Below are 25,971 nucleotides of genomic sequence, written 5' to 3'. Positions count from 1 at the left end.
TTCTCTTTTCAAGAAGGGTAATAGGGAAATCCCTGGCAATTACAGACCAGTCAGTCTTATGTCTGCTGTCAGCAAGGTTTTGGAAAGAACTCTGAGGGGTAAGATTTACGACTATTTGGAAAGGCATAGTGTGATTAAAGGCAGTCAGCATGGCCTTGTGAGGAGCAGATCATGTCTCACAAATCTTAATGAGCTATCCGAGGAGGTGACGAGACAGGTTGACAAAGGTCAGGCAGTGGATGTGGTGCATATGGACTTCAGCAAGGCATTTGATAAGGTTCCCCATGGTAGGCTCATTCATAAAGTCAGGAGGTATGGGAGACAGGGAGATTTGACTGTTTGGATTCAGATTTGGTTGGCTGACAGAAGGCAGAGAGTGGGTGTAGATGGAAAGTATTCTGCCTGGAGGTCAGTGTTGAGTGGGGTCCCATAGGGCTCTGTTCTTGGGCCTCTGCTCTTTGTAGTTTTTATAAGTGACTTGGATGAGGAGGTTATGGGGAGGGTTAGTAAATTTGCCAATGACATAAAGGTTGGAGGTATCATTGATAGTACCAAGAGCAATTGTGGGCTGCAACGCGATATCGACAGGATGCAGAGCTTGGTTGAGAAATGGCAGATGGAGTTCAACCTGGATAAATGCGAAGTGATGCAGTTTGGAAGGCCGAACTCAAATGCTGAATATAGGATTAAAGACAGGATTCTTGGCAGTGTGGAGGAACAGAGGGATCTTGGTGTTCAAGGGAATATATCCCTCAAAGTTGCCACCCAAGTGGATAGGGTTGTTAAGAAAGCATAAGTTGTATTGGATTTCATTAACAAGGGGATCGAGTTTAAGCTTTTGCTGCAGCTCTACAAAACCCTGGTAAGACCACACTTGGAATTTTGTGTCCAGTTCTGGTCGCCCTAATATAGGAAAGATACAGAGGCTTTGGAGCGGGTGCAAAGAAGGTTTACCAGGATGTTGCCTGGACTGGAGGGCTTGTCTTATGAAGAGAGGTTGACTGAGCTTGGACCTTTCTTTCTGGAGAGATGGAGGAAGAGAGGTCACCTGACCTAATGTGAGGCATGGATAGAGTCAATAGCCAGAGATGTTTTCCCAGGGCAGGGTTGACTGGCATGAGGGGTCACAGTTTGAAGATATTAGCAGGAAGGTACAGAGGGGATGTCAGAGGTAGGTTCTTTACGCAGAGAGTTGTGAATGCATGGAATGCGTTGGCAGCTGTGGGGGTGGAAGCAGAGTCATTAGGGACATTTAAGTGACTGCTGGACATGCATGTGGATAGCAGTAAATTGAGGGGTGCGTAGGTTCAGTTATTTCATTTTAGATTAGGAATAATCCTCGGCACAACATCGTGGGCTTTACTATTCTATGAATCCCTCCAGGCAGATGGTGGAATTTGAATTCAATCAAGGAAAACATCTGAAACGATATGTCATGAATTTCCAATTATTGGAAAAGCCCATCTGGTTCACTAATGTCCATTGGGGAGGGAATCTGTCATCCTCACCTGGTCTGGCCTACATGTGACTCCAGACCCACAGCAATGTTGACTCTTAACTGCCCTCTGGGCAATTAGGGATGGGCAATAAACAATGCGTAGCTCACAAAACACCCTCATTCTGTGAATGCATAAAGGAAAAAAATGTATTTCAACGGATCCAATCTCAAATATGAGGCTACATTTCTTTTGGATGAAAAGTTCGCTTTTGTTACTGCCTGTAGTGGGGCTGCAGCTTAAATTCCAAATGCGTGACAAAACCACAAAACACAAGCAATGACACTCACTCACTTGTGATCTTCCAATGTTTTGTCTTGGCTTTATATCAGATCTTCAGTTTCTTTTTTAAACATCCCATTTCCACAGGTAATGTTGCAGCCACGCACACACACACACACACACACACTTGCACACTGGCACACACACACACTCTCACACACATACGTGCGCATACACACACACACACACACTCACACACTGACACACACTCTCGCAGTCACATACACTCTCTCACTCACACACACACAGACACATGTGCACACACACTCTCACGCACACACAGACACTCACACACACACTCTCTCACACGCACATACACACATGCATTCGCGCACACACACATTTGCACACTGATGCACACACACACTCGCACATTGACACACACGCACACGCGTGCACATACACATACACTCCCACACTCTCTGTCTCAAATACACACACATTCACACACTGACACACACTCACACACTTGCAAGCACACACTCTCATATTCACACACACTCTCTCACTCACGCACACACCCACACGCACACTCACGTGCACACACACTCATACACTCTCACATGCACACACACACTCACACACAGACACACACTCGCGTGCACACACACTCATGTGCACACACACATGCGCACACTCTCTTGCATGCATACACACACGCTCTCATACACTCACGCGCACACACACAAACACACTCAAACATACTTGCACGCACACACACTCCCATATTCACACACACTCTCTCAATCACACACACGCACACACACTCACGTGCACACACACATGCGCACACTCTCTCACATGCATACACACACGCTCTCATACACTCACGTGCACACACACAAACACACTCAAACATACTTGCACGCACACACACTCCCATATTCACACACACTCTCTCAATCACACACACGCACACACACTCACGCACACACACGCTCTCACACACACACTCTCTTGCACGCATATACACACTTGCGCGCGCACACACACACTCCCATACTCACACACACTCTCCCACACTCACACACACACTCTCACATACACACACATTCACACACACACACTCTCTCACTCACACACACACGCATATACACACACACTCTCTCACGCACGCGCACGCACACATTCACACACTGACACACACATGCACACGCACGCACACCCACATTCACACACTGACACACACACTCTCACAATCACATACACTCTCTCATTCACACACACCCACACACACAGGCTCATGTGCACACACACTCTCACGCGCACACACACAAACACACTCAAACATACTCGCGCGCACACACACACTCCCATATTCACACACACTCTCTCACTCTCACACACACACACACTCATGCACACACACTCTCTCACTTGCACACACGCATACACACTCTCTCATGTAGACACACACGCTCTCACGTAAACATACATACTCTCACACATGCGCGCATTCACACACACACACTCTCTCACTCACACACACGCATATACACACACACTCTCTCACGCACGCACACACACACATTCACACACTGACACACACACACATGCGCATGCACGCACACATACATTCACACACTGACACACACACTCTCACAATCACATGCACTCTCTCACTCACACACACTCACGCACAGGCTCATGTGCACACACACTCTCACGTGCACACACACATTCACACAGACACACACACACTCTCTCACACGCACCCACACCCTCACACATATTTGCGTGTGCACACATGCGCACACACACACACACACACACACTCTCATACACTCTCTTGCGCACATACACACACTTGCGCACGCACACAGACACTCCCATGCTCACACACGCTCTCCGAAATATTTCGGTATTTCTTGTGAATTGTCCTGATGACTGGAAGATGAAAATTTCGAGGTTTTTTTCAGCACAGCTTGTTGCACTTTATGGAAACTTTCCTCCCGCAAATTAGTTTCCCACATGACAATAATAACTAGAATCAGAACCTTTTCCTTCATTCTAAAAGGAAAAATCTGGCAAATAAGCAGTTTTCAGCTTCTGAACAGTAAGGTTTGCTGAGGACAGACAGTATAATAGTGAAGGTACAGGACTGGAGGAGGACTGGGTCAGAGGTCAAGTGTCAGATGGGGACAGGGTTAGGAATTGAGCATCAGAGGGGAACTGAGTTAGGGATCGGGTGTTAGAGGTGGTCTGGGTCAGAGATCAGGTATTAGATGGGGATTGGGCCAGAAATTGGGTGTTAGAGGGGGACTAGTTAGGGATCAAGTGTCAGTGGGGGACCAGGTCAGGGATCAGCTGTTAGAGGGGGACCAGGTCAGGGATCGGGTGTCAGAGGGGGACTGGATCAGGGATCGAGTGTCAAGGGGTACTGTTAAGGCATTGGGAAAATGTTGAAAGGAGCTTTCTGAATACATTTTCACAATCTGTCTATAGAATCCCTTCTAGGAGAAAGTGAGGACTGCAGATGCTGGAGATCAGAGCTGAAAATGTGTTGCTGGAAAAGCGCAGCAGGTCAGGCAGCATCCAAGGAGCCGGAGAATTGACATTTCGGGCATGAGCCCTTCTTCAGGAAAGAAGGGTGCATGCCCAAAATGTCGATTCTCCTGCTCCTTGGATGCTGCCTGACCTGCTGCGCTTTTACAGCAACACATTTTCAGTATAGAATCCCTTCTCCCAGGTTGGAGTTGTAAGCAGTGGTAAAGCCACATTTTGGATGGTTTTACATGGCCCAGTGCACCTCCAACGAAATTTATGAAAAGCTTACATTCAGTCGAGAGGTGAGTGACTCACATCCTGACCCCCCCCCCCCTGAGCCTAGCCTCCATCTCTGAGGCGTATGTCCTGTGTTTGGCAGAACACTCTCCATGAGCGTGGTTGGGTGCATCTCCAAATGCATACAAGAAGTATCGAGGACAAAGCAGCCTGCTTGATTGGCACAATGCCCACAAACGTTCACTCCCTCCATCACTAACACTAAGCAGCAGCAATGTCTACCATCTATAAGATACACTGCAGCAAGGTACCTTTACAGCACTTTCCAAATGCAGTGTGTGCTATCGACAAGATGCACTACAGAAATTCACCAAAGATCCTTTGAGAGCACTTTCCGAACCTGCACCTTTACCATCTAGAAGGTCAAGGTATATGGGAACACCAGTCCCCTGCAAGTTCCCCTGTGAGCCATGCACCATCCTGACTTGGAAATATATCGCTGTTCCTTCAGTGCCACTGGGTCGGCATCCTGAAACTCTCGCCCTAAGGGCATTGTGAGCAGCCCTCAACGCATAGACTGAAGGTGTTCAATAAAGCAGTTCACTACCACCTTCTCCAGGGCAGATAGAGGTAGGCAATAAATTCATCAGTGATGCCCGCAACACATGAAGGGAAAAAAATACAAAAAAATATATTAATGAGAAGATAAAGCAAATACCATTCGCATTATGAAACTCCATGTCTACACATGGATACATTGCAGTACTGCCCTGTGTGTATAATTGCCAATATAACTTGGGCATGCTCTACTATAGACTAATAACACACGCGTCATGAAGCATTTCAGTTATTGACAAAGTAAAATCAATTTTTGGAGCTGCCAGCAACTGCCACATCAAAAGAGATTCTCGATTCCTCAACGTTTGCCTCTTAAAGACTGAAAGTTTTGTTGCCTTTCCCTGTTGCAGCTCACTGTGCTGCGTAAGTTGCTGCTTACGATGAAGATGACTTTCAGCATCCTCTTCAACTGTCAGAAACGACAGGACCCTGCTTGGCCTAGTATTGGGAGAGGAAACCCCACTACCTGGTCCAGTCTCTGGTCATTTACATTGTCACTTTTATAGCAACCCATTACAGGTTAGGCTGAAATTATGAACAATGTTACAGAGCAGAATGAGATGGCGGCTGTTCAATGGTTCGCACAGTGCTAGGGTCCCGGGTTCAATTCCAGCCTCGGGTGTGTGTGGACTTTGCATATTCTCCCCGTGTCTGTGTGGGTTTCCTCTGGGTGCTCCGGTTTCATCCCACAGTTCAAAGATGTGCAGGTTAGGGTGGATTGGCCGTGCCAAATTGCCCATAGTGTCCAGGGATGTGTAGGTTAGGGTGAATTGGCCATGCTAAATTGCCCATAGAGTCCAGGGATGTGTAGGCTAGGGTGAATTGGCCATGCTAAATTGCCCATAGCGTCCAGGGATGTGTAGGCTAGGGTGAATTGGCCATGCTAAATTGCCCATAGCGTCCAGGGATGTGTAGGCTAGGGTGAATTGGCCATGCTAAATTGCCTAGGCAGTTGCTTGAGATTAGAGTCAGGACTAGAGTGGTACTGGAAACACAAAGCAGTTCAGGCAGCATCCAAGGAGCAGGAAAAGGGTGAAGGGCTTTTGTCCGAAACATCGGTTTTCCTGCTCCTCAGATGCTGCCTGACCTGCTGCGCTTTTCCAGCACCACTCTAATCTTGACTCCTGCTAAATTGCTCCATAATGTTCAGGGATGTGTATTAGCCATGGTGTATTAGCCATGGGAAATGCAGGATAGTAGGGATAGGGTAGGAGGGATTGAATCTGGATGGGTTGCCTTTGGTGATTTGGTGTAGACTTGATGGGCCAAATGGCCTGCTTTCACATTGTAGGGATTCCATGTTAGGTCTTCAACAGTTTTTGAAACTGCAGCAATGTTGAAAACTATAAGGGGCTTGATAGAGTCAATATGGAGAAGCCAGTTTCATTGGCAGCTGGTTGGAGAATCATCGTGTCATACAGCACAGAAACAGACCCTTCAGTCCAACTCGTCCACACTGACCAGATATCCTAACCTGATCTAGTCCCACTTACCAGCACTTGTCCCATATCCCTCCACACCCTTCCTATTCATGTCCCCATCCAGATGCCTTTTAAATGTTGCAATTGTACCAGCCTCCACCACTTCCTCTGGCAGCTCATTCCATACACGCACCACCCTCTGCATGAACAAGTCGTTTTTAAATCTTTCCCTCTCACCTTCAACCTATGCCTTCTAGTTTTGGAATCACCTACCCGAGGAAAAAGTCATTGATTATCCACCATATCCATACCCCTCATGATTTTATCAATCTCTGTAAGGTCACCTCTCAGCCTCTGACTCTCCAGGGAAAACAGCCCCAGCCTATCCAGCCTCTCCCTGTAAATTCAAGCCTCCAATCTCAGCAATATCCTTGTAAATCTTTTCTGGACCCTTGCAAGTTTAATAGCATCTTTCCTAAAGCAGGGATACCAGAATTGTTTGCAGTAGTCCAAGAATCCCTCACCTATGTCCTGTACCTCTGCAACATGACCTCCCAACTCCACTACTCAATGCACTAACCAAGGAAGGCATGTGTGCCAAATGTCTCCTCCACTACCCTGTCTACCTGGAATTGCACTTTTAAGGAACTATGCACCTGCATCCCCAGGTCTCTCTGTTTGACAACATCCCCCCAGGGCCCTACTATTAACTGTATGCATTCTGCCCTCGTTTACATTAACAAAATGCAACACCTTACAATTATCTAACTTTAATTCCATCTGCTACTCCTCCACCTACTGGCCCATCTAATCAAGATCCTGTTGTACTCTGAGGTAAGCTTCTGCACAGTCCACTACAATTCCAGTTTTGGGATCATTTGCAAACTTACAATCCATTGCCTCCTATATTCACATCCAAATCATTAATAATGAAAAGCAGTGGACCCAATAGTGATCTTTGTGGCGCACTGCTGGTCACAGGCCTTCAGTGTGAAAAACAACCCTCCACACCACCTCTTGTCTCCTACCTTCAAGCCAATTTTGTATCGAGTGGACTGACTCCACATGGAAGCCATCTGATCTAACCTTGTTAACCAGTCTATCATGCAGAACCTTGTCGAATGCCTTACTGAAGTCATAGAGTCAGACAACACAAAAACAGACAATTCAGTCCAACCAGTCCACACCAACCTTAATCCCAAACTAAACTAGTCCCACCTGCCTGTGCTTGGCCCATATCCCCCCAAACATTTCCTATTCGTGTACTTATCCAAATATCTGTTAAATGTTGTGACTGTACCCACTTTCTCTGGCAATTCATTCCAGACACGGACCACTTTCTGTGTCAAAAAGTTGCCGCTTGTGACCTTCTTAAATCTTTCTCCTCTCACTTTAAAAACATGCCCCCTAGTTTTGAACTCCCCCACCCATGGGAAAGGACTCTTGTCATTCTGTACCCCTCATGAAATTTTATAAACCTCTATAAGGTCACCCCTCTACCTCCTGCACTCCAGTAAAAAAAAATCCCAGCCTTTTCAATCTCTTTTTATATCTCAAACCCTCCGATCCCAGCAACATGCTGGTAAATCTCTTCTGAACCCTCTCCAGTTTAATAATATCCTTCCTATAACAGGGCGACCAGAACTGGACACAGTACATCCTATTGTGGAGGGGCTAGTGTTGCATTGGGGTGGACAAGCTCAGAAGTCACACAACACCAGGTTATGGTCCAATGGGTTTATTTGAAACCACAAGCTTTTGGACCGCTGTTCCTCTGTCAGTCCTCACCTGACTTCAGCTGATGAAAGAGTAGCGCTATGATTTCAAATAAACCTGTTGGACTATAACCTGGATGTGGGTTTGTAAGGTTCCAGCTCAGAAAGCAAACCTACATCCAGAATCTCAACCTGAGCTACAAATCTTCCCCAAACTATAACCTGGTGTGGTGTGACCTCTGACACAGTACTCCAGAAGATGCCTCACGAATGTCCTACGCAACCTCAACATGATGTCCCAACTCCTATATTCAAAGGTCTGCACAATGAAGGCAAACATGCTAAACACCTTCTTAAATACCTGTGATGCAAATTTCAAGGAATTATGTACCGGAACCCCAGTCCCTCTATTTACCAACACTGCCCAGGGCCTTACCATTAATTGTGTAAGTCCCGCCCCTGTTTGTATTACCATAACGCATCGTACTGCCTCCATTGATCTTCTTTGCCACCTCTTCAAAAACTCAATCAAGTTTGTGAGACATGATTTCCCACGCACAAAGCCATGTTGACTATCCCGGATCAGTCCTCGTCTTTCCCAATACATGTACATCCTGTCCCTCAGGATTTCCCTCCAACAACTTGCCCACCACTGAGGTCAGGCTCACTGGTCTATAGTTCCTTGGCTTTTCCTTTCCACTTTTCTTAAGTAACGACACCATATTAGCCAGCCACCAGTCTTCTGGCACCTCACCCGTGGCTGTCAATGATGCAAGTATCTCAACAGGGGGCCAAATATCCCTTCCCTAGTTTCCCACAAAGTTCTGGAATACACCTGATCAGGTCCTGGAGTGGACCAAAGGGCACAGTATATAGATCAATAGCCCAAGAATGAAGGAAGGAGAGAATGATTTCATTGTTTCTGTGTGTGTGTGTGTGTGTAAGTATGTATGTCTGAGGGTGCATGTGTGAGTGTGTGTGTGAGTATGTGTGTGTATCTGTGTGTATGTATGTGTGTGTGTTGTGAGTATGTGTTTGTGTGGGTGTGTGTGCGTATGTGTGCACACATGCATGTGTGTGTGTATGTGTATGAGTGCATTAGTGTGTAAGTGTGTATGTATGTGTGTCTGAGTGTGTGTCTCTGTATGTGTGTGTGTGAGAGAGCATGTTTGTGTGTGTGTGCGCACGTGTGTGCCTGTGTGTGTGTGAGAGAGAGTGTATGTGTGTGAGCGACAGTGTTTGTGTGTGTGTGTGAGTGTGCGTGAGTGTGTATGTATGTAAGTGTGTGTGTCACTGTTAAACTGATAGAACATGCATTGGAAGTCGATTAGGCAGGAACTTTCATCAGCATTTAGGATTGAGAGCAGAGTCTGGGAGCATGGGTAATTGGACAGCACTGTCAAGGGGCTGGCACAGAAACAATGGGCCAAATGGTCTCTTTCTGAGCCATAAAATTCTACAATTTATTTCAAACAAAAGAGCTGCAGCCTGATTCTCTGTGCAGCAGTAATTCCTGTAAACCACTCAATTGTAAAGAGAGCTACTAATAGTAAAATCTAAAGTAGGACTCAACCCAATAAATCCAATTAAATAAAACCAAGGCAGACTAGAGCTGACAGTTATTACGCATTTTGTTGCACTGAACAGAAGGGAATGTGTGCATTCCAGGGCGCTTTCAGTTTCTGGCATTGTGTTGTTGAGGATACCACTTAATATCGTGAAAGTGAACTACAATGTGCATTTATGTAGCACCATTATATAACAAACCATCCAAAGTGCACCACAGGAGCATTCCGAAACAACATTTGACAAAAAACTATATAGGGGCACAGCCACCATAGAGACATACAGTCATACAGCACTAAAACAGACCCTTCGGCCCAACCAGTCCATGCCAACCATAATCCCAAACTAAACTAGTCCTGCCTGCCTACTCCTGGCCCATATCCCTTCAAACCTTTCCTATTCATGTACTTATCCAAATGTTTTTTAAACGTTGGAATTGTACTCACATCCACCATTTCCTCAGGAAGTTCATTCTACATATGAACCACCCTCTGTGTAAGAAACTTGCCCCTCGTGTCTTTTTTAAATCTCTCTCCTCTCACCTTAAAAATGAATCTTGAAATCCCCCGCCCTAGGGAAAAGATACCTACCATTCACCCTATCTATACTCCTTGTGATTTTATAAACTTGTGTAAGGTTACCTCTCAACCTCCTACACTCCAGGGAAAAAAGTCCCAGCCTACCCAGTTATTCTTTATAACTCAAACCTACCATACCCAATAACATCCTGGTAAATCTCTTCTAAACCCACTGCAGCTTAATAATATCCTTCCTATAACAGGGCAATCAGTACATAGTATTCTAGAAGAGTCTTCACCAATGTCCTATACAACCTCAACATGATACCCCAACTCCTGTCCTCTCCGGCCTATCACCACTACCCACACCTTCATCGACCTATCGCATTCCCAGCTACCTTCCCCCAGCCCCAGTCCCCTTCCCATTTATCTCACAGCCCCCTCGGCCCACAAGCCTCATTCCTAATGAAGGGCCAATGCCCGGAACGTCGACTCTCCTGCTCCTCGGATGCTGCCTGACCGGCTGTGCTTTTCCAGCACCACATTCTTCGACCCTGTACTCAAAGGACTGAGCAATGAAGGCAAGTGTGCTAAACACCTTCTTAACCACTCTGTCTATACGTGAGGGCCATGTGGATGTTCCTCCAGCTCCTTTAACAAATTCTCATTCAGCCCGAGGACTTTAACTCAGTCTGGTCACCTGGTGCCACCCCAGCATTAAAACTGGCCCAGACTAATTTCTGGGTTGAGGTGACTCCTTCCAAACCACTTAAGAATCATTCAAATGTTCTTTTCTTAAGAAAACCAATATCCACCATCAAGTTTTGGATTAACAGATCAGTGGAAAATTGTTCCGATCGGCATGGCAATCTTTCCCATTGCTTTGTTCTGTAACTTTAATGGAACTTAATCCACATCTTTGGGCTCTTGTTAGTCTGCCAATTTTAACAGCAGTGAGTTTGTTTTTTTTATTGAGATGAATGCAGTTTATGCAATTTGTGGGGGTGTGCTTAAGACACAAAGAGATAGCGCAACTTACAGTAACAAATCAAGAATATGGGCGGCGAGTAGATAAAAAAATTGACACTTTTTTAATGTGCAGTTCTGTTCTGCATCAAACCAAAACTTGACAGTTATTCTGGATTTTTTTGGGTGCAGTTAAATTTGACTCATTTTCTGTTCTTGCCAAACAGGGATTTTCTTTTACATCAGCATTTTTTAAAAATTATATTGCTTAAAGAAACGTAATGACAGTGAAAGGAGAAATGGGATTGCCACAGAAGCTTGTAAAAATAGACCTGGGAATCATTGAATAACCTCACTTCTATCCAATTAGCTGAAGCATGGATCTTCTGAAAATCAAATTGTGCCCATTCCTATTTACCTTTCAAACACTGTGGTCCATATGCTGTAGGTACACACATGGCATGTTGGAGTCATAGAGTTATAGAGATGTACAGCACGGAAACAGATCTTTTGGTCCAACCCGTCCATGCTGACCAGATATCCCAACCTAATCTTGTCCCATTTTCCAGCACTTGGCTGATATCCCTCAAAACCCCTTTCTCGTCATATACCCATCGAGATGCCTTTTCGATGCTGTAATTGTCCCATCCTCCACCACTTCCTCTGACAGCTCATTCCATTCACGCACTATCCTCTTAGGTCCCTTGTAAATCTTTTACCCTCTCACCCTAAACCTGTGCCCTCTAGCTCTGGACTCCCCCACCCTGGGGAAAATACCTTGTCTATTACCCTATCCATGCCCCTCATGATTTTATAAACCTCGATAAGGTCACCCTTCAGCCTCCGACACTCCAGGGAAAACAGCCCCAGCCTGTTCAGCCTTTCCCTACAGCTCAAACCCTCCAACCTTGGCAACATCCTTGTAAATCTTTTCTGAACCCTTTCAAGTTTCACAGCATCCTTCTGATAGGAGGGAGACCAGAACTGCATGCAGTAGGTAAATGGTTCTAGAATTTTGACCCATCAAGGGGTGAGTATTAATTATCAGTCTAAGGAATTCTGCAGCAAGTAAAACATATCCTGACTTTCAAATAACAGTCCACCATCTACAAGGCACAAGTCAGGAGTGTGATGCAATACTCCCCATTTGCCTGGGTGGGTGCAGCTCCAAGAACACTCAAGAAGCTCGACACCATCCAGGACAAAGGAGCCCCTTTGACTGGCACCACATCCACAAGCATCCACTCCCTCCACCACTGATGCTCAGTAGCAGCAGTGTGTATCATCTACAAGATGCACTGCAGAAATTCACCAAAAGTCCATAGACAGACCTTCCAAACCCACCTCACATCCATCTAGAAGGACAAGGGCAGCAGGTACTTGGGAACACCAATCCTTGCGAGTTCCCCTCCAAGCTGACTTGGACATATATCGCCGTTCCTTCAGTGTCGCTGGGTCAAATTCCTGGAACCCTCTACATGATTGCACTGTGGGTGTTCCTACACCACATGGTCTGAAGTGATTCAAGTAGGCAAATTGACACCAACTTCTAAAGGGCAACTATGGATGGGCAAATTCTGGCCTAGCCGGTGAGGCCCATATACAATTAAAAAACCTTTTAAAAAGTCACAATTGCTGGTAATTGGTGGGGAATGTTCTCTCAAATGGCGTGCCTGAAAATTGAGTTAGGGTTAGGGTTAGGGTTAGGGTTAGGGTTAGGGTTAGGGTTAGGGTTAGCGTTAGAGTTAGCGTTAGGTTTAGGGTTAGGGTTAAGGTTAGGGTTAGCATTAGGGTGAGGGTTAGGGTTAGGGTTAGAGTTAGGGCTAGTGTTAGGGTTATGATTAGGATTAGTTCTTGGGTTAGGGCTATGGTTAGGGTTAGGGATAGAGTTAGGGTTAAAGCTAGGGTTATTATTATGGTTCGGTTTAGGGCTCGGGTTAAGGTTATTGTTAGACTTAGGTTTACGGTTAGGATTTGGGTTGGGGCTATGTTTAAGGTTAGGAGTAGGACTAGGGTTGAGTTTATGGTTCGGTTTAGGGCTAGGGTTAAGGTTATGTTTAGGTTTAGGGCTAGTGTTAAGGTTAGAGTTAGGGTTAGGGTTCAGGCAAATGTTAAGGTTAGAGTTAGACTTAGGTGTAGGGTTAGGGTTTGGGTTGGGGCTATGTTTAAGTTTAGGAGTAGGAGTAGGGTTAAAGTTATGGTTCGGGTTAGGGCTAGGGTTAAGGTTAGTGTTAGGGTTAGGTTTATGGTTAGGGTTTGGTTTGGGGCTATGGTTAAGGTTAAGGTTAGGGTTAGGGTTGGGGTTAGAGTTAAGGTTAGATTTATGGTTAGGGTAGGGTTAGGGCTAGGGTTAAGGTTATGGTTAAGGTTAGGTTTATGGTTAGGGTTTGGGTTGGTACTAGGGTTTAGGTTAGGGTTAGGATTTGGGCTAGGGTTAGGGTTAGGGTTGGTACTAGGGTTTAGGTTAGGGTTAGGATTTGGGCTAGGGTTAGGGTTAGGGTTAGGGCTAGGGTTAAGGTTAGGTTTAGGATTAGGGTTAGGGCTAGGGTTAGGGTTATGGCTAAGGTTTGGGTTAATGTTAGGGTTAAGGTTAGGGTTAGGTTTAGGATTACAGCTAGGGTTATGGTTAGGGCTAGGGTTAGGGTTCGGGTTAGGGTAAGGGTTAGGGCTCGGGTTCAGATTAGTGTTGGGGTTAGGTTTATGGTTAGGGGTTGGGCTAGGGCTAGTGCCTCAGATGCTTCATATTTGCAGCAGGGTTGCCAAAAATCTATACTGCCATTGAATGGGGTGGAATACATTCGAGGGATTCCTGAGATTTACTGTTTTGACTCAATCTGCCTACACTGCCTTCATCCTTTTAATATTTCTTGTTTTAACATGTGTTATACTTCAAGCACAGGACCATCTTGCAGGTTTATTTTAAGTAAATGTTATTGTCGACATACCAATCAGAGTACAAAGCTCCATGCTCTATCACATGACTAATACGGACCCAGTTACATCACTGTATATATCCAGTCCCTATATCCAATGCTGAAATCCCTCGTAAAAAATTTTCAAGCTTCGAGATCAGCAATAAATATTTTATTCTCTATTCTGGGCTGGTCCTTAAGGCATTAAAAAGTAGGGAAAACAACAGAAATGATCACCAATCTCTGTCTGTGTTGTACAGAATTCCAAAATAGTTTGCCAAATAGTTCAAACAGAAGCGTTCCCACAATCAACGATTTCCAGAGGTTTCCTACTTACTAATTTAACCAAACAGAAATATTGGGACAAATCCAATGTTCTGGTGGAGTTTATTGAAGGGAAGAATTTTCACATGGCTCATCTTACCCTTGGAGTGGCCATCTCTCCCAGTTGGTCCTGGACCCTTCTACAACTGAAAGGCTATCTCCAGGGAATGGATGGATTTGAGAACAGAGTGTATTTTTCAGCGATTCTGTTTATTGAACATTGACAGTGTGGGTATGAAAGGTTTCTTGACTGGGTGGGACAGTTGGCAGTGGGACATCGTGAGATGAACCCTCAGCTGGGCTAAAACATCTCTCAGCGTTGCTTATTTTTCTTTCACTGGTGACTATAACTTTATTAATGTGTGAGGATGTAAGTGTGTGGATAGACCAGAGCTGAAATGCAGGGGAAAAGCAACCAGTTTCCAAAACCATAAACTTGGGTACGTGTTGCCATGAATACCAAGGTGCTCAAGTAAAATGCCTGAAAAATAAGAAACTCTTTTCTACATACGATTTGATTGATGTATTTTGATGTATATCTTGTTACAAAATACAGTGAGAAGTGTTGTAGAGTGTTGCTGGCTCAAAAATATACTAAAACATTGAATATAAAGGTAGAAAGATGAAGAAATAAAGAAAGTATTCGACTTCAATTGCTAAATGCTCCACCATGGGCCAGGTAGCCAGGCCTGAGTACCCTTTGCCATGCCACTGCCCACTGAGGTGAAAGTCTCCCATGTTTTGGTGCCATCTTGCCCTTGCCAATGCATGCACCCCCGATACCATTGGGTACCGCACAGGCCCAATCTTGCCTGCGTTGCCGCCGTGAGTCCATTTTGGGCCCACCTCGCCCTTTCAGTTGATGCCTTCGGATCTGGTACTGGCCCCAAACCCGCTTCCATTGCGGCAGCCATGAGCTGGCACTTGGACCACCTCGTTGATTTAGAAGTTGCCAGAAACCTGGGGCCCACCTTGGTCGCCATCCACACAGTGATGGCCTCCCTGAAGTTTGCTTCGTGATTAGAATCTTGAATTTGCTCCACTAGAATCCCTACAGCAGGCCATTCCGCCCATTGAGTCCACACTAACCAACTCCCCGAAGAGCATCCTGCCAAGACCCAGACTGTCACTGCTTTTCCTATGGCTAACCTACCTAGTCTGCACATCCCTGAACACTATGGGGCAATTTAGTATGTACAATCCACCCGAGCTCTCACAGCCTCTTCCTCAGAGCTTGTCACCCAACTGGATGCTCAGGCTGTTACCTGAGGCCTACCGCTGTCTGGAGGAGGTGTCTATGAGTGACAATGAGACAGATAACAATGGAGTTAAAGCACACAGGGCAATCCCGACACCTGAGTTTCCCATTATTGGCTCCCACCAACCCCACCTCCCCTCCAACCTCGTATTCATGCACCCATACGCTTTACAATGTGAAAGTGAGAATGCAAGATTGTGTGTGTGTGTGTGTGTGTGTGTGCACGCGTGCATGTGTGTGTGTGTGAGACACAGAGAGACAGAGAATGCAGATGAAACATAGTGCAACTGAGAAAGTGAGAGAGAAATTGTGTGAGAGGGAGCATGTGTGAGAGATTGATTGTGCAAGAGGGACAGTGTGTTACAGTAAGTGTGTGTGAGAGATTGTGTAAGAGAGCATGCGTGTGTGATTGTGTTAGAAAACATGTGAGTGATTGGGTAAGAGAGAGTATATGAGACCATGTGTGGTAGAGATTGTGAAAGAGAGAGTGTGTGAAAGAGAATATGTGTGAGAGACTGTGTAAGAGAGTGTGTGCAAGTGATTGTGTAAGAGAGAGTATGTACAAGTGATTGTGTAAGAGTGTGTGAAAAAGAATGTGTGTGAGAGACTGTGTAAGAGAGTGTGCGCAAGTGATTGTGAAAGAGAAGTGTGTGCAAGTGATTGTGTAAGAGTCTGTGTGTGTGAAAGAGGATGTGTGTGAGAGATTGTGTAAGAGTGTGCAAGTGATTGTGTAAGAGAGAGTGTGTGCAAGTGATTGTGTAAGAGTGTGTGAAAGAGAATGTGTGTGAGAGAGTGTAAGAAATTGTGTGTGCAAGTGATTGTGAAAGAGTGTGTGAAAGAGAATATGTGTGAGAGACTGTGTAAGAGAGTGTGTGCAAGTGATCGTGTAAGAGAGAGTGTGTGAAAGAGGATGTCTGTGGGAGACTGTGTAAGAGTGTGCAAGTGATTGTGTAAGGGAAAGTGTGTGAGAGACTGTGTGAGAGAGGCTGTGTGTAAGTGATTGTGTAAGGGAGAGTGTGTGAGAGACTAAGAGAGAGAGTTTGTGAAAAAGAATGTGTGGGCATGACTGTATAATAGACTGTGTGTAAGTGATTGTGGAAGAGAGTGTATGCGAGAGCACGTGTGTGACAGGGAATGTATTTGAGAGACTGTGTGAGAGAGTGTGATCTTAGAGATTGTGTGTGAGACATTGTATAAGAGTGTAAGAGAGAGCTCATTTGATACTGAGTGAGAGATTGTGTAAGAGAGTGCAAGTGTGAAACAGTGAGAGTGAAACAAATGAGGGAAGGAAAGAGAATGAGAAGGGAGAGAGTCTAATTTACTCAGAAATTGATCCCAGTGGGCTTATTCCTCTGTGAGGTAAAAACAATGACTGCAGATGCTGAAAACCAAGTACTGGATTAGTGGTGCTGGAAGAGCACAGCAGTTCAGGCAGCATCCAACGAGCAGCGAAATCGATGTTTCAGACAGGAAGGGCTTTTGCCCGAAACGTCGATTTCGCTGCTCGTTGGATGCTGCCTGAACTGCTGTGCTCTTCCAGCACCACTAATCCAGTATTATTCCTCTGTGACTCAGTTCTGTGGCATAGGTCAATTCAGCTAATTATTTCCAATCGACAGGCGCTATCCTACCCAGAGGTTTTATGATCCACAATCCCAACAAAATGATTTATACAACATAACAGCCGATAGTTTACTCAACACTAAACACAGGGGTGCAACCAATATACTGGGTTTTAGAGTGATTGGTGTGGTCCAATGTAATGGACATTCCCTCAGTTTGAGTGTCGTCGGACTGAATGATGAGACACTGGGGAATAGGGAGCGAATTAGACCCAGCTCAGTGTTACTAGATGGATAGCACCCTATTTGAATACAAAATGAACATGGATGGTCTCATCCTCAACTCCTGGCTGACATTAACTCCACGATGAATCAATCGTGGTTCTGAAGATGAAAGAAAAATGTTTATTTACCGCGGGAGAGCTGTTCTGAGATTGGACCTCAACCTAAAATATTTTTACCCCTTTTCAACATTTAAAAGCAGGGGGAATTGTTCACATACAAGGAGCTTAACCATAGCAGAATATAATGCAGAGTATAGATCCTTCAAATGTGCTCTACACCACAGTAACATAACTAACAGATAATTGGAGCACTGTGGTTATGTTAGTAGAGTAGTAATCCTGCCAAATGAGCTGGAGATATAGGCTGAAATCCCACCCAGAGGGCTAGTGGGATTTAAAATCGTTTCCATAAGTGAATGTTTGAGCGTTGCTTGAAATAAGAAGCAAATTCTCATTTTGCTATCGTCAGGACAGAATCGCAAGAGCACCACATTTCAACAATTTATACTGCATGGGAAGAAGGCTGCTGGTTGGTTGGGTACGTGGACTATGGCTTGATGAGCTATTGCAATGGAGAACACCCACCAGGGAGATGGAGACGTGGTGGTAACTGCACTTGTCATAGTTGGTACGAGCAACCCAAAGGTGCAGGTTAACACTCTGGGGACATGGGTGAACAATCAGAGATTATTTGCAGGTAGAAAGAACATGTATACAATGCAACAAAGTAGCTGACAGCCATTCACCGGTTCAGTCCTCATAACAATGCCCACCTGGTTTACAACTTAAACAAAGCCTGGTTGTTAACTGTCAATCAACAATCACGGGTGCATTCTCCATGACAATGCCTGCCCCAATTGAAGTCCGCTGACCAAATAATCAACAGCCCACCCTCATCCCTCACATGCAGTATAAATGTTGGTTTTCACCTTAACTTGGCATTCTTGCAAAGTGTCCTGATGAGTCCAAGAGGAAAAGCCCTGGCAAAATGTGCCTTTTGTTCTCATTGGAAAGGTTTATGTTTCTTTTTTAAATAAAGAATATGTTCGGTGTGATGTAATTGAATGAGGTAACATTGCGGAGTTTGTTTGTTTTTAAAGGTCTATTTTAAACACATCCTGAGGTCTCCCCCTTGTCAATATTGGAGATTGCATGGAAGGGGACACGCGGTGGAGGGGGGTCAAGGAGGAGGTAGTGGGATGGGTGAGGGAGGGGAAGAGCAGGGACAAGGCTTGAGGGCCTGTCATTTTTCATCATTAAATGTGGACTGATGTCCCAGTGACAGAAACGGGCAATCCAGCCTTTTGGCCTGACCTCCACCTGGCCTCCCATTGCTGCTCCCCCCAGAGGTGGCAGGTGCTACTAAACCCTGACCTCCATGGGACAATAAAGTGATGGACTGCAAGGGGCGAGGGGAGGGGCTGTGCTGTAAAAGGAGCTTTCTGTCCAAACTTGGACACTTGCTCCATATAAACCCAGTTGATAACGTCCATTGTTAAACAGGGACAGTCAATGATTTTGATTAGATTCCCTACAGTGTGGAAACAGGCCCTTCGGCCCAACCAGTCCACACCGACCCTCCGAAGAGTAAGCCACTTCCCTCTGACTAATGCACCTAACACTATGGGGCAATTTTGTACGGCCAATTCACCTTACCCGGCACATCTTTGGACTATGGGAGGAAACCAGAGCATCTAAAGGAAACCCACACAGACACAGGGAGAACGTGCAAACTCCACACCTGAGGCTGGAATCATACCTGGGACCCTGGTGCTGTGAGGCAGCAGTGCTAACCACTGAGCCACTGTGCCACCCTGGTATCCACGCTCATTTTGTATCGGACCCTACCATTGATTGCTTTGTGTCAAACTGAGGCCCATTAACTCTGGCCAAGTGTGCATGCACGTGATGGTCCACGTGATGTTTGCGTTTAGATTGATGGGGTGAGGACAATAGAGAAAACAGTCTTCAGCATTAATAAACCCTCCCATTATCTGTAACAAACACTCCCAGACAGTTGGCAGCAAGTGTGTGTCACCTACAGCAAAGAAACAGTTGCCATACACCTAATTTCTCATTTGAGTGAGAGAGAGAGAAGGAGGATTGATGGTGTGTCTAACCTGAGGGTCACCACACCTCAGGTGAGGGGAGAGACTAGAAAGGAGAGCCCTTCATGATAACCTCAACCAGGGTAGCAATGGAGCCCAAGTTTATTGACGTCAACTCTCCACCGCAAATAAGAATCGAAGAGTGTGGTGCTGGAGAAGCACAGCTGGTCAGGCAGCATCCGAGGAGAAAGATTCTGATGAAAAGCTTATGCCCGAAATGTCGATTCTCTTGCACCTCGGATGCTGCTTGAGCATTTCCAGCACCACAGCCTTCGACTCTGATCTCCAGTATCTGCTGACCCCACTGTCTCCTTTGCAAATCAGCCAACTGAGCTAACTGACCCAACCCCCCCCCCCCACTGCAGCGACTCTCCCAGGTTCCTCCAATGGCACCTTCTAAACCCCTCCCATCTGGAAGGACAGGGGCAGCAGATACATGGGAACACCACAGCCCTGTGAGCTTCCCCTCAAGCCACTCCCCATCCCGACTTGGAAATATATAATCCTTCAGTGGTGCTGGGTCAGGATTAATAGACAGTGGATGCGCCCTTAGACACAATGGACTGCATTGGTTTAAGGAGGCAGCTTGTCATCACCTTCTCAGGGTAAGAAAGGGGATGGGCATCATATACTGACCCAGCCAGCGACACCCATATCCTGCAATTAAAGGAAAAAACACACACAGGGTTCTGGTCATAGCTAAAGGCTTTTATTCCTCCCCAACTGTTTTCAGAACGCCATAAAGTTAGAAAGAGAGAGAGAGAGACTTGTTAATGTGTCCAAACACATTTTTTAACAGAAACTTTTCCAGATTCCTGAACCATTTATGACTTTCTTCCTGTCATTCTCAATTACAGAAGTTCAATTGCCTCTGAGACCCAGGATATCTTTAAAATTTCTTCATAAACCCCTGCTTGTTTTTCTTTCTTCCAACATCGCGCCCCCCCACCCCTCGACCTCACACACACGCAAAAAACAAACCTGTTGGAGAAATGTTATTCAGTAATTGGAGAGTTCTGTCTGTCAGACCATATGGTTCTTTCAAGCAAACTGATTTCTAGTTATATAGAATTCAGTGAATGTAAAACACAACACAGTTCATTCCCGATTTGTTCTGGTGCATGGCTTATCTCAGGAGCAGTTGTGCCTTTTGAAAAGAATTCATCAAAATGCTCTCACCTTTCCTTGGCTTCTGACACACCCTCATTGAAGACAAGTTCAATAAAAGGATTGGAGGAGTTGATCTACAGGGAGAGGTTGAACAGGCTGGGGCTGTTTCCCTGGAGGCTGAGGGGTGACTTTATAAAATCATAGAGGGGCATTGATAGGGTAAATAGACAAGGTCTTTTCCCTGGGGTGGGGAAGTCCAGAACTAGAGGGCATAGGTTTAGGGTGAGAGGGGGAAGATATAAAAGAGACCTAAGAAGCAACATTTTCATGCAGAGGGTGGTACGTGTATGGAATGGGCTGCCAGAGGAAGCTGGTACAACACAGCATTTAAAAAGCATCTGAATGGATATATGAATGGGAAGGGTTTAGGGGGATATGGGCTGGGTGCTGGCAGGTGGGACTAGATTGGGTTGGGATATCTGGTCGGCATGGACGGGTTGGACCGAAGGGTCTGTTTCCATGCTGTACATCTCTATGACCCTGTGACTCTAACAGCAGTAGGAAACCAGTTTTCAAATGGATGAGACAAGTGCAGGATTATGAGTTTCTCTTCCATGTTCTTCCAGGTCCTAGCTCCCATTCCAACCTGAAGCAAGAAGCAACCATCAAATTGAATTTGTTTCGATTCTGAACATTCACTTCGTGTCCCCAACTCAAAGAGTTTGGCTAATTTTCAGTCCGGTCGCCAAACCTGCCTGAGTGACTTCTACAGAATTAAATCTACTCGGTTTGGAATAATTCTATTTCTGCAATTAGCAGCTGCCTTGCGGATTTTGTTATGTATGTGTTCCTGGCGCCCACCTTCCCGCTCCCCTCCATGACCCCCCCCCCCTCCTCCCCCCCACCTTTCAGGGCTGTTCCAAATCCGACAGCAAGCTAAGCAAGTCCTGATCCATCTTTTTCCCATCCACCCACAAGTTGCCACCAACAAGAGATTAAAAGGAAAATAAATGAAAAGAACAATTCCTGGAGGTCTCGAGTAAAGACAGAAAGCCCAGTCAGCATTCAGAATGTATGTCCTGAAATACAGGATCTTTCCCTGTGGTTTTCAGTAATAAATGGGTATGAAATGCTGAGGACAACATCTGAAATTAGACTCAGATCTTTTCCTGGTTCATTTACGGGATGCAGCTTTCCATGGACCTATCACCTATCCCCTGACTGCGTATTGGAGGCAGTCCAGAGAAGGTTCACTCGACTGATCCGAGGTATGGAGGGATTGTCTGACGAGGAGAGGTTTGGGCCCTGTTTTTTTTTCAGAAGAGTTAGAGATGACCTGATTGAAACATGATGGTGGCTCTCAGTGGTTAGCACTGCTGCCTCACAGCGCCAGGGAACCCGGGTGTGATTCCACCTCCCTCTGGTGGCCGTGTGGCATTTGCATATTCTCCCCGTGTCTGTGTGGGTTTTTTCCGGGTGCTCCAGTTTCCTCCCGCAGTCCAAAGATGTCCAGGCTAGGTGGACTGGTCATGCTCAATTGCCCCTGTGGAGCACAGGGATGTGCAGGTTAGCTAGGTTAGCCATGAGAAATGTGGGGTTAGAGGGATAGGGTGAGGGCAAGGGATGCTGTTGAGGAGCAGTATGGACTTAATGGACCGAATGGCCTGCATCCACACTGTAGGGATTCTATGATGGGGTCGGTTAGCTCAGTTGGCTGGACAGCTGGTTTGTGATAACTAACAGTTTAAGTTTGATTCCCACACTGGCTAAGGTTACCATGAAGGACTCTCCCCTCACCTGAGGCATGGTGATCCTCAGGTTAAACCACCACCTATCATTTCTCTCTCTCTCTCTCTCTCTCTCTCTCTCTCTCTCCTCCTTAATGGGACCATGCTGATGACTCTATAGCTGGTTACCTTAGAGTAAGGCTCTCTTCAGTAGTGTGGCTCTCTTCCATGTCACTGTATACTACCGCAGTGCCCTATTCCACCATAAGCATGTTAAATCAGGCCAATACTTACCTCCAGGGCAGGTGGGTCTTAGAGTCCCGCAGCACAGAAACAGACCCTTCGGTCCAACCGACCATAATCCCAAACTAAATTACTCCCACCTGCCTGCTCTTGGCTCATATCTCTCCAAACCTTTCCTATTCACAAACTTATCCAAATGTCTTTTAAATGTTGCGACTTGCCCACATCCACCACTTCCTCTGCACATTCATTCCACACATCAACCACTCTCTGTGTAATAAAGTTACCCCTCATGTCATTTTTAAATCTCTCTTCTCTCACCTTAAAAATATCCCCCGCTGATTTTGAACCCCCCCCTCTCCCTCCGCCCAAGGAAAAGATCCTTGTCACTCACCTTATCCGTTCACCCTTCGTGATTTCATAAACCTCTATAGGGTCACCTTTCAACTTCCTCAGCTCCGGTGAACAAAAGTCCCAAGCTTTTCCAGTCTTACCTTTTTGAGTCTCGAACCCTCTTCTAACCCAGAGGCAGGGACACTGCCACTGCACCACAGGAGCCCTTCCTGCTTCGTTATACCAAACGCAAGGACTGTGCAGAGAGAGAGAGAGAGAGGCCATTCGGCCCATTGAGCATTTGACGAGCCTCCAAAGAGCATCCCCAGCGCTGTGAGGCCACACTCGGGCTTCCTGCAGTAGCTTCCCTCTGGAGTCTGCTGTGGTCTTCCACGTTGCCAGGGTAACAAAGTCAGTTGCCTCACCACCACGGGCGTATTCATGCCCTATTGCACCACTTCCATCCCAACCCCTGGCTCACAGCTACTCCCCCTCCCCCCCCCCACTACTTTCACTGACCTACATCCCATCTCCCCCCAACCCCTCCAACCAAATTCTATTCCCCCTCCAGGAAAATGGCCCCAGTCCAGGACAGCGTCAGGAAATACTTCACCAAAATGTTGACATGGATGACTCACGACAGATTGACTTAAGATGCCTGTCTACTTAAACAGCAATGCTCAAACCCAGACTCTGAAAAATCATGAAAGCTCTGAACCTGCGCCAATTGTCTGTTTCAATTTATGCTTTCAGTGATAACTGTGAATGATGGAGTAAACATACTTGCTTTGGGAAGGTAGTTAGCACAGCAATTTTCTTGACACAAACACTCGCTTATTATTGTGAAGTTAGGATTTATGGGAATCTGCAGCCTCACTTATTCCCCCCCACTCCCCTTCGTGTTCCAATCGGCTGCCACGTCATAAAGCAGTCCCGCCAATCGCATCAACTTTATGGCAACAGCCTCATAATTAGCAGTCATTTTATAGAAAGAGCTTTCCCAACAGCAGCCATTTTATAGCTTCACCCGTAACAGTCATTCACAGTCTACAATAGCATTCGCTTTGTACAGAGTCTCCCCAATTGCAGCCACTTTTTATTGACAGACGCTCTCCGCTGTCTTGTGGGTTTGATCTTTCTGAGTTGGTAGAAACACAAATAAAAATACCCCCTACTAGGGCAGCACGGTGGCTCCGTGGTTAGCACTGCTGCCTCCCAGCGCCAGGGACACCAGTTCAACTCTCGTCCTCGGGTGACTGTCTGTGTGGAGTTTGCACCTTCTTCTCTGTAGGTTTGCTCCCACAGTTCAAAGATGTGCAGGTTAGGTGGATTGATTATGGGAAATGTTGGGTTACAGTATAGGGTGGTGCGTCGGAATGTGATGCTCTGCAGACTTGATGGGCCGAACGGCCTGCTCCCACACTGTTGGGATTCTATGATTCTTCTCACTGACTTGACTCCCAACTGTGGAAGCAGACTCCATGTTCAGCCAGAAGTAACAGATTCAGATGAGGCGATGGTAATAAGTGAACAAATTACAAGGTTGGTCAAACCTTCGCAAGTTGCCCTATCTTGTTCGCACAGCTTGAAAGTTGTCACAATAATGCGCTTTCTAGACCATCTTCATCTCACAAGCTTGTCCCCACTAGGTAAGAATCAGGAATAATTACAACAATATATTTCTGTTTACTGCCACCATCCCATACTCCCAGCCAGCACCAGATCAGATGGCGCAGGGACAATGAGTTGAATGGTCTCCTTCTTCACCAATCGCAAATCATTAATCTGGGTGAGTCCTCTGTCTGTGTGCTGGTTTCGCAAACCACTGTGGAACCACTGGTGGCAATGCCTTCAGCTACCTAGCCCCCAGGGTCTAGAAATCACTCTCTCCCCCTCACTTTGACATACATCATAAAACTGAGCCATTTCTCCTACTCCTATCACCTTTTGTGGTAAAGACTTTTGTGTTGGAATGCGCCAGTAAAGCATCACAACATACACTTTATTACGTTAAAGGTGTCATATAGATACAAGTCGGTGTTGTTGTAAATTGAGCAGAGCTTTTGCCAACATAAAAGTAGTGGGTTCATTTTGAAGGTATTGCACTGACAAATATACAGCTTTAAAGAGGTAAGATCCTTGAGATAGATATTTTCTAATCAACCTGTTCAGAGATTCATTACACATCTCTGGAGCAGGTAGGGCTTGAACCAAGACCTCGTGGACCAGAGGTAGGAACACTACCACTGTGCCAAAACAGCTCTCAAAGACTGCCAGGGTAGTGTCCTTACTCCAACCATCTTCAGCTGTTTCACCAATGACCTCCCATCACCAGAACAAAGTGTTGCTGAACAAAGAGAGTGCAGGTTAATAGTTCCTTGAAAGTAGAGTCATAGGTAGATAGGATAATGAAGAAGGCATTGGGTATGCTTGCCTTTATTGGTCAAAGCATTGAGTATAGGAGTTGGAAGATCATGTTGTGGCTGTCCAGAACATTGGTTAGGCCAGTTTTGGAAGACTGCGTGCAGTTCTGGTCTCCCTGCTACAGGAAGGATGTTGTGAAACTTCTGATTTGGAGATGCCTGTATAGGACTGGGGTGTACAAAGTTAAAAATCACACAACACGAGGTTATAGTTCAACAGGTTTATTTGGAAGCACTAGCTTTCGGAGCACTGCTCCTTCATCAGGTGTCCTTCCTGATGAAGGAGCAGCACTCCGAAAGTTAGTGCTTCCAAATAAACCTGTTGGACTATAACCTGGTGTTGCGTGACTTTTAACATTGCGAAATTTCAAAGGGTTCAGA

The 25,971-nt window shown here is 45.9% G+C and overlaps 1 long non-coding RNA gene across 1 annotated transcript in view; it reads right to left on the bottom strand.

The window, feature by feature from the left end:
* The window catches only part of LOC140467914 (uncharacterized), a 34,386-nt gene extending 10,357 nt beyond the window's left edge, over positions 1-24,029 (bottom strand). The window contains exons 1-2 of the long non-coding RNA XR_011955534.1: positions 23,951-24,029; positions 23,329-23,423 (exon numbers count right to left, since the gene is read on the bottom strand). This is a non-coding gene — a long non-coding RNA (uncharacterized lncRNA). The remainder of the gene's footprint in view (positions 1-23,328; positions 23,424-23,950) is intronic.
* Positions 24,030-25,971: the final 1,942 nt, after the last annotated feature.

The sequence above is a fragment of the Chiloscyllium punctatum genome, chromosome 46 (assembly GCF_047496795.1).
Source record: "Chiloscyllium punctatum isolate Juve2018m chromosome 46, sChiPun1.3, whole genome shotgun sequence".
NCBI lineage: Eukaryota > Metazoa > Chordata > Chondrichthyes > Orectolobiformes > Hemiscylliidae > Chiloscyllium > Chiloscyllium punctatum.
Note: the sequence above shows the minus strand (reverse complement) of the source record. Positions and strands in the feature narration are given on the sequence as shown.